Source organism: Musca vetustissima, unplaced genomic scaffold (assembly GCF_032173495.1).
Source record: "Musca vetustissima isolate MV318-11 ecotype Yass unplaced genomic scaffold, APGP_CSIRO_Mvet_v1 utg4709, whole genome shotgun sequence".
Lineage (NCBI taxonomy): Eukaryota > Metazoa > Arthropoda > Insecta > Diptera > Muscidae > Musca > Musca vetustissima.
Window position 1 is genome coordinate 232,000 of NW_026888605.1, and position 9,273 is coordinate 241,272.

Consider the following 9,273-nt stretch of genomic DNA (forward strand, 5'->3'; position numbering starts at 1 on the left):
TTGTCATTGGAAAATGGTAATGCTTTTTTCCCTGGCATTAGCAACTGGTTCGTGGAGGATAGACAATGGAAAAACAAGAGTCTTCCCCACAGATTTGGGGTGAATAAATGGTTTGTGGTGGCACATGCCCGTTTTCCGTTTGATGCCCATATTATTCGGAGAGATGGGATATTTCTTCTGTAGGAAGGAGAGAAGAAAATGTCACAAAGTTTATCTTTTAGTGGGGTTGTGTGTTTTTAACCAGCTAAGCCATTGCCGCCCCCAGCATTTGCAACCACACAAATAAAGCCAGAGAAAGTGCGCAATTTCTGATTTGCATTTATTTTCGCATTCAAATTCTGTTTTTAATTTAACTTTGCATGTTTTGCTGTATTTTTTTTTTATTCTGTAAGCAAAACTGCGAAATGTTTTGTTGTTGTGGTGATTTTTTTTTTTGTTCTGTATTCTGACACTAACAGCCACCCAGACGACGACACGACACAACTGACAAACCAACAAATGGACAACGAATGAATGCATCAGTCAGTCGGTACAAAGTACAAAACAAAACGAAAAAAAACAACCGACAAACAGGAATAACAAATGAGAAACATTCCGTGCGTGGGCCAGATAGCCAGCCAACATTTTAAAAATTTGTTGCAAAATTTAAAATGCTATATATCTGAGATTTGCTCTAGCTTGTTGTTGTTGTGTTTTTTGTGCTGTTCTGTTGAATTTCATTGCAAAATTTAATCTAAACAAAATGAATTCATAAAACACGCTAATTTCAAATGGAATATAATGTCGGAGTGTATGTGTGCATGTGAGCAGAGAATTTAGTTTAGACAAATTTGACCCAATTTAATATTTAGTAATAATAATAGCAACAATAACAATAAATGTGTTGTAGATTAAAATGTAATCCAGTTAATTAAATGGCGAAATAATTTTTTTAGTCCTGTGCTGCTGGAGTGAGCCACCTTTTTACTATCAAATGAATTTCATGCAGCCACAATACAATATAAATAAGAATAATGACATAATTTTTTGCTGTTTTGGCTCCCTAGAACATCTGATGGATTTTCTATATATTTAATGCCTTTAGAGGTCTACTGTCTATAGGTGCCTTTTAAATGTATTTTCTCTATAGAAGATATTTTGATGTCTTCTCTCTATTGAAGAAAATTTAGATGTCTACGTTCTATTGAAAACCATTAAAGGTTTTCTGTCTATAGAAGTATTTTAAAGGTAGAGGGCGAATATCCTTCTGAGATCTTCTGTTCATAAAATATGTTCAGGAGTCATTTGTCTCTGACTCTGGTCTTCTATAGACTATGGTTTATAAAAAGGCCTTCGTGGATATTCTGTGAGTAGTAGAATTTTCGAGAGCTTTTATTTCTGGAAGATCATCTTTCTTTAAACATATTCTTCCTATAGGATTTGGAAATTCGCACAAAAATTAAGAAATGGAGGACAAGTCAGCTTTTTTCAAATGACAGCATAAATAAACCATATAGAAGATATTTATCCATCCCATGTCCATGTCCTAATCTATATCTAAGCTATGTATATATGGAATAACGTGCTAAACTTTCAACCCATTTGAGTAATCGTATTTTTCAGTCAAATTCAAGAAGCACTGTTGATCTCTTCGAAATAACAATAACAAAAAATACCTCAACGCTTACGTGCGAGTCGTCACATTTCCCTCAGGAAATATATAAAAAGGTCAATACACGATTATAACAAACATTTTTTTTCGACATTAATTAAATTTTGGATTTAACAGTGCATAGAAATGGAGAGCAAAATTGCTCATCATAAAAGATATTTGTCGAGTATACACCGCTTTGATTTGTTGTCATTTTAAAGGTAACTTGACAATGCCTCTCTCAAAGAAGTCCTGCTCTATTTGCAAACAACTCTAGTAGTCGACTTTCACCTTCCTCCCTAGATACCAATTTTTTATCATTATACAATGCAAGAAAAGATGATAATCGATTGGTGCCAAGTCCAGACTGTATGGCGGATGCATTAAAACTTCCCAACCAAGCTCCCGAAGTTTCTGGCGAGTCGCCGTAGATGCGTATGGCCTCTGCTGTTGGTCAATTCTGGCCGTTTCTGGTCAATTGCTATCTTCAAACGGTCCAGTTGTTGACAGTAGAGATCAGAATTTAGCGATTGACCATATGGAAGCAACTCATTATAAATAATCCTCTTCCAATCCTACCAAATGCATAGCAGAATCTTCCTGGCCGTTAGTACTGGTTTGGCAACCGTTTGTGGTGCTTTACCCTCTTTGGCCACGATCGTTTTCGAACAGGGTTATCAGAGTTATTCAGTCACCATCCGTTTAAGAAATGGGTCTATCTCATTCCGTTTTGAAAAGGCATCGCATTCTGGCCGTTTCTGGTCAATTGCTATCTTCAAACGGTCCAGTTGTTGACAGCAGAGATCAGAATTTAGCGTTTGACCATATGGAAGCAAATCATTATAAATAATCCTCTTCCAGTCCTACCAAATGCATTGCAGAATCTTCCTGGCCGTTAGTACTGGTTTGGCAACCGTTTGTGGTGCTTTACCCTCTTTGGCCACGATCGTTTTCGAACAGGGTTATCAGGGTTATTCAGTCACCATCCGTTTAAGAAATGGGTCTATCTCATTCCGTTTTGAAAAGGCATCGCAGAGGGAAATTAAATCCATCCTATTTTTTCGGTTAATTGGTGTGGCACCCAAACATCGAGCTTCTTTTTGAATCCAGCTTTGTTTAAATGGTTTAAAACAGTTTTATGGTCGATTTTTAGCTCCGCTTTTATCCAAATTTTCGACGATGGATGGATAATGGATTTCTTCTTCCCCAAACTAATATTATTGTATGTAATCGAATTATTGTATGTAAATTTAAATGTGTCTATGTGTTATGATATTGTTTAGAATTACAATTACACTACTAGAGGGCGGATTTGTCGCACTGATCACATGAAGTTCGGGTACGGTCAAGCACAACGCCTCTAATTTTCAATGATGTTGGGATGATATTTAGAAATTGCAATGAACCGAAAACGTTATTTTTGTTAGAATTTTCAAATTTTATACGGGAAGGTATTTGATTAAATACGTAGAACGGCTTTTTAGATGACGATGGGCCAACATTCCGAGGGTCAATTCAACCTAAAGTGGCCAAATTTTTATTATATGGCGTAAATATTCACCTAGGGAAAACAAGATTTGGAAAATATGCCAGGGTTAGAAAGTGGAGCTGTTGACCTATAATCGGTCAAGAGGTGCAAATACTGTAGAAATCTAGATTTTCGTCGTAGTTGTCGGCCCCGTCCCACTATACTGCTCCGCTTACTGCTTTAAACATACGAATCAGATAATCTTATGAATACAAATTTTAACTATGGGTAAATGAGGAGGGGAAGGCAGTTGACCACAATATTTACGATAGCCCTGCACTCTCAAGCAGGGTTGGTTTTGAAGCATTTATTAGCTATTTTCAGTTAACTGTCGTATTGTCTCTGATCCCTGAGCCTAATCACTATCTAGGATAGGAATTGATCAATGAAGATTTTAAAACAAATTCAGGTCATGAAATTGAACTCAATAGTGTAAATTCAAATTTCAAGTGGAACTTTACTGGATTTTCAAGGGCGATAAATTATACAGTTTACGATCTAAGGATGAACATTTTAAAGGCATTCTAATAAGCAAAGCTGTGTAGTTGTACGGGGCCAATCTTGTCATACCATACACTAAAAACACTAAACTTTAGCTTTTTGCGGAGTTAATTCCACATTGCGGTATTTGGGCTAGCTAGAGTGTAAATGGTAAAAGAAAACAATACCTGAATATGTAGAAACGTGTAAATAATTTGTAATAATTCTCATATTGATCTACATATTTAGATTAATATTTGATATCAATTTTAAGGTTAAATACTCCTCATGTATGCACGGACAAAATCTCCTGATTATGTATGTGTTCAAATATCAACTATAAAATTCAATTTTGTTGTAATATATCACAAAAAACTAGGTCCAACACGTATTGTCCGATCATCATGAAAACAGATATGCTTATTCAATGGCCGTTTATGAAGAATACGGTACTGATAATGGAGCCATAAGAGCGACCTCTAGTATAATAACGATAACTTTATACATATTAGATACACCAACATAAATTATACAAATATAAGGGTCAACCATTTCTCTTGGATATAATGCTTACTTATCCGGATCATGTCATTCATATGAATGTCTTTCAGAATGAATATGTTGTGATTTTCACATGAAAGCCTTGGTGTATTTTACCCGCTAAATATAGGTGATCATCGTCAAAGCAATCATGCTTATTCCTTAGCCAGATACCATTCCCCTTCGAGTTATAATTGTAACATCTAGAGCATGAAGAAAAATATACAAAAATAAGGTTTAAGAATTATATATGTTGTATTTGGAACGATTAGTTCATAAATGGGACCTGTATTTTGATTACAAATTATGATAGACGAACTGACACACCAGGCTAGATCGATAGGCATACTAAAAGGTGAGTCTAGGACCAATATTTCGTGACGTTACAATCTCTTGGGGTCACACGAACTTACAATACCCTCACGACATAACTGTGTAGGCATTAAATATGGTCCTTTAATTTGCGTGGACACAATTGATTACAACCTTTGACGTGAGAGATGAACAGGTAATAAATATATTTTCTGTTTCCAATAGTGATTAATGCTAACCACATTATTAATTACCGCCAAAATATATCCGCCACATTAACAATGGTGTCATAACGAAAAATAGTAACAAACTAATTTCTATGCTTATCTGGGTGTAACAACTCAATGGGCTATATCTTATGTTTATATCGTCTTAATGAAATGCTATTTCTTGCTGGTGGTCCTTTTATTCGTTTCAATGGAATTAAATGAATGAAACGGGGTGTTTCTGCCAACATATATACATACATACACACCAACACATTTGTTCACTTACATACAAATTAAAGAAACCACATACAGTTATAGCCACAACATCCCCAAGTGTCCAATAAAAACAACATTCAAATCGTTAAAGTTCGAGCCCAGCAAACAGAATTTAAGAGTGGATGGATGACTTGTGTTTGCTCTTCATTGATGGCTATAGGAGGGGGTGGGGTGGGCACGATGTTCGTAGAAATCCTTATTGAATGAAACACACCAGAAACAGAACATCAATATTTTTACGCAAGGACAAACACATGAATGTGGGTGTGTGTATGTATGTGCTCACATTGCGTTTGTGTGTGTTGGTGCGTACGATTATGGGATTACATTACATTGAAATTGAAAACAAACGAATAAATCCATGGCATTTTCTTTACGAGTCATTGCTTTATTGTGCGTCATATCCTGGCACACACTTACTCACACACATATTGTCCTTCGTTTTTTATCGCCAATATCAGCAGCATTAACATCAACAACAGCCATAGCCACAGCCACAGCAGCACCGGCAGTTACAGCACTCAAAGTGTATTTGACGTTACTGTTATCAACAGCAGCCGAGCCGAGCAGTTGTTGGACTTTCGTTTATGGCTCTCGGTGGGTGGTAATGATTATGAAAGGTTTATTGTGTGTGTGTGTGTGTGGAATGAAAAGAATTCTATTGTCTGGTCGTATAGCCACCCTTTTACGAGAATAATGATTATATGTTCCTATTTCATTAGTAAATATTAAGTGTTAAATTACAAATTTGAGAGAGAGTGTGTGTGTGTGGGGGGGGATGTACAAGCTGTGTATGGGTTGAAAAGAATAATTAATTTAAATCAGTTTATAGGTTCTCTATAAAACTATTTTATAAATATTGTAAGAATATTTGCTTTTAATTGACTATGCATATTCTACCTTTCACAATTTTTTTTAATTTTGTAAGCTCATTAAGAAATTTTTTGTAAGCTTACAAGCCTGATACACATTTTTATTTAATAATTAAAGCCCTTTTATTGATTTTAAATAATAGGTCATGGTAAAACCTCTACTTAGATTTCAATATTATTTTACTGTGTTATTCTAGGAAGTCATAATGTTGAAATGTGCCCTCATAGGGAGCAGCTTTGACAATGGGTGGGGCAATTTTGAACGACATTGTTTCTTTTTGTGATATTTTATATATACACGCCAGAAATAAATATATTTATTAAATAAAAAACGTAAACATTAATATTTGTAAATAAAAATTCAAATAAAAACTGCGATATTGTGAAAATGAAATTTAAATTAAAAAAAATCAGGATAAAGATATTTTTATTAAAGCATGCTACTAATATGTATTTTTTGAATTTTATTTGTCGTGATTTAAATCGATCATTTCTTCATCATGACACTCTACAACAATTGAGTCTTCACATACTTCTCCATCTCCCCTATATGTGTTTAGTCACATATATGTCACATATATGTACATGATTTATGCGAAGTTTCGATTAATTTCCTAAATCTATGCTCTTACAAATTTTTTATTCAAAAATGTTACTAACTAGAATGATTGGATGTATATTTTTCATAGAAATTAACCTTTATATTTTGGATTGTTATTGAGTGTCAAATATTTTCACCTAACATTCAATCGGCGACGTTTTGATATAGTCACCATAAAACGATGGCCCCAATATTCGGTATTTTGAGGATTTCAGACTTTTTCAAACTCAAACATAATTTGCGGTACGTCCAAGGTCCTAGGACATCCAGAGTCTATATTTTGTACTTCGTTTTTATCAGGATGACCCGATTTAGGTGTTTTGAATGTGCACCGTATGATGGAGGGTGTAAGAGTAATGACGTTTTAGTAGTATAGAAACATATGTACACTCGGTAAATAATAAACGAGGAAATGGTTTCCTGAATAAATCTATTCTCGGCAGATTCCTAACAAATTCCGTCTCATAAACTCCGACTCCATAGTCTGTTATAAAATGTAAATACACATATCTGAAGATAGATATTTATAATAATAACTTTTAACAGAGCGTATATAATGACCTATATGCAAATCCGTTTAAGTCCGTCTATCGATCTATTGTAGAATTAATACAATTGAACTGTATGGTCGAATGTGCTTATTATATTTTATTTACTTTTTTCAATTTATTTCAACGAATGATATTCCGAATAATTTTAACATTTTTGTCGACCTAGAGATTACATTTTGCTCAGTAGCTGGATTTGTTAAGCTTAGTTATACACTGAGGTTAAAACATTGTCTCATATATAAAGATGTATGAGTGGTTTTTATGTATACCCCCAGCCTTATGACGCAGAAAATTTAGCGACGATTTACAAATGTATGCCTGGTACGCACGAGAACTCTCGTAGAGAGTAACGGATTACATCGAAATATTTTTACCAAACCATGTTCAAGTCCAAAGATGAGATCCACCGATCCACCCCCTCTGATACCTCACTAAAAAGTGTTGATCCAATATTCTTAGCTTCGCATAAGGTAATATTTAAAAAAAACATCAATCCACTCTTTCTGAAACGTCCTACACATAGTGTGATATGAAGCTTATGGAGTATCAAATTTGAACCATTGATAAAACATCATATTAATTATACCATATCAAGTTTATGTCCGAATTTGGGACCTTTAGTTGTATTCTTTCTCGTATATATCTCACATGAGATCAACAATTTAAAAAAAAAAATTAAATTTCATATGAAACGAATGGACTATCTCATTTTATCCATTAAAGACTCATCGTAATATTTTTGCCAAATCTACATTAAAACCGACGATGCGGTCTACTTGGTATGCCCATATACATAATATGAAGGAAATGGTGAGTTCTGTATGATCTCAAGCAGGATAAATTGGTTGTTGAACAGTCAAATTTAATAAGACACAGCTACTATTATTTCTTCAATTAAAATATGTTGAACATGCAATATTTGTTTATGGTATTATTAGTGTATGGATGGGTTGGCATTCCAACTTCTCATTTCTCTTACATTAAGACGTCAAATAGCATTACACTCACCTGTCCCACCAACACGCTGCGTCAATGGAGTACATTTCTCCTGGTAGTCAATGTTTAAGGTTTCTATACAAATTGATTAACAATTTTTTTCTATTCAGTTGAAAAATGTCTGCAGTTTTTAGTTAGCAGACGCGATATCCTTCAGATTTCTGAAGTTTCCAAAATTTCTTGCAAAAAAATTTTGTATAACTCAGGGAAAATATCTCGGGGATTTCAGTTAGAATCCCGAGTAAGAAAACGTGGACAAAGAATACGGTCCAGTTTGAAGAACCATCAAGAAAAGCAAGTGTTGCAATTGTTTAGGCACGGCTGAGTGAACGAAGCCGAATGCCCCTGAAGATCATTTGACGTTTTGGATGTTTCATTGGACGTTTCAAATTTCCAGTGAAAGACCGAGAGAATCGTCCTAATTGCTATAGAACATAAAGCTCTCCGCATATATCACACCAATGAATCAAAATTAAAAACAAATATTTGGACTACGATCGCTTAAGAAAAAGGAAACGCTTTAATTCAACGAAGAAACTTGTTTACGTAGCCAAGGCCAATAAATGGACAAAAAGTATGAAAACTTTTACAATCTGCAAACCAACTGATACCAATACCTTCCACCCGTCCGAAGGAAGTAAGACAATGGATGATACTCTATCTACATTTACGAAGTCAACGATTCCTGATTGTTCCGAAAGTAGTTCGGACCCATCCAACAGGAGTACGGATAGTCTTTGGGAAGACAACAATGGAGTATCAACGGGCAAAAAGAGGCACAGTTCAATAGGCATTGCATGGCGCCCTGTTACAAGGTCAAAACTGTCGTCCAATAAATGTTTTATAAAACTTCATATTATACAAAAATAAAATGTTTAATTTTTATTATTAAATATTAGATTTTCTAGAAAGAGTTTCTCGTATAAATACGCATTGCTTGAAGCATTGACATACTCAGGTTTTCGTACAAATGTCATTTTTACTACAATTATAATTATATATGTTACTTAGATTGTCACTGTTTCTAAATCAATAATTTAATAATCTGAATTGGGGAGCTGAGGACCAATCATTTCCATAAAAAGTTAGATATGTATATGAAGCAAGCATTTCTCAATTTGGAATTATCATTTTCCAAATTTCTTCACTTTTCATTCCTTTGTAATAAACGTGTATATTATCACAATTCTATCATTTATACAGTTCGTGAAAGATTTTTTATATATTATGTTATTCAGACGATTAATGCGTCCACACCTATTTGCATATTTGCCTTTA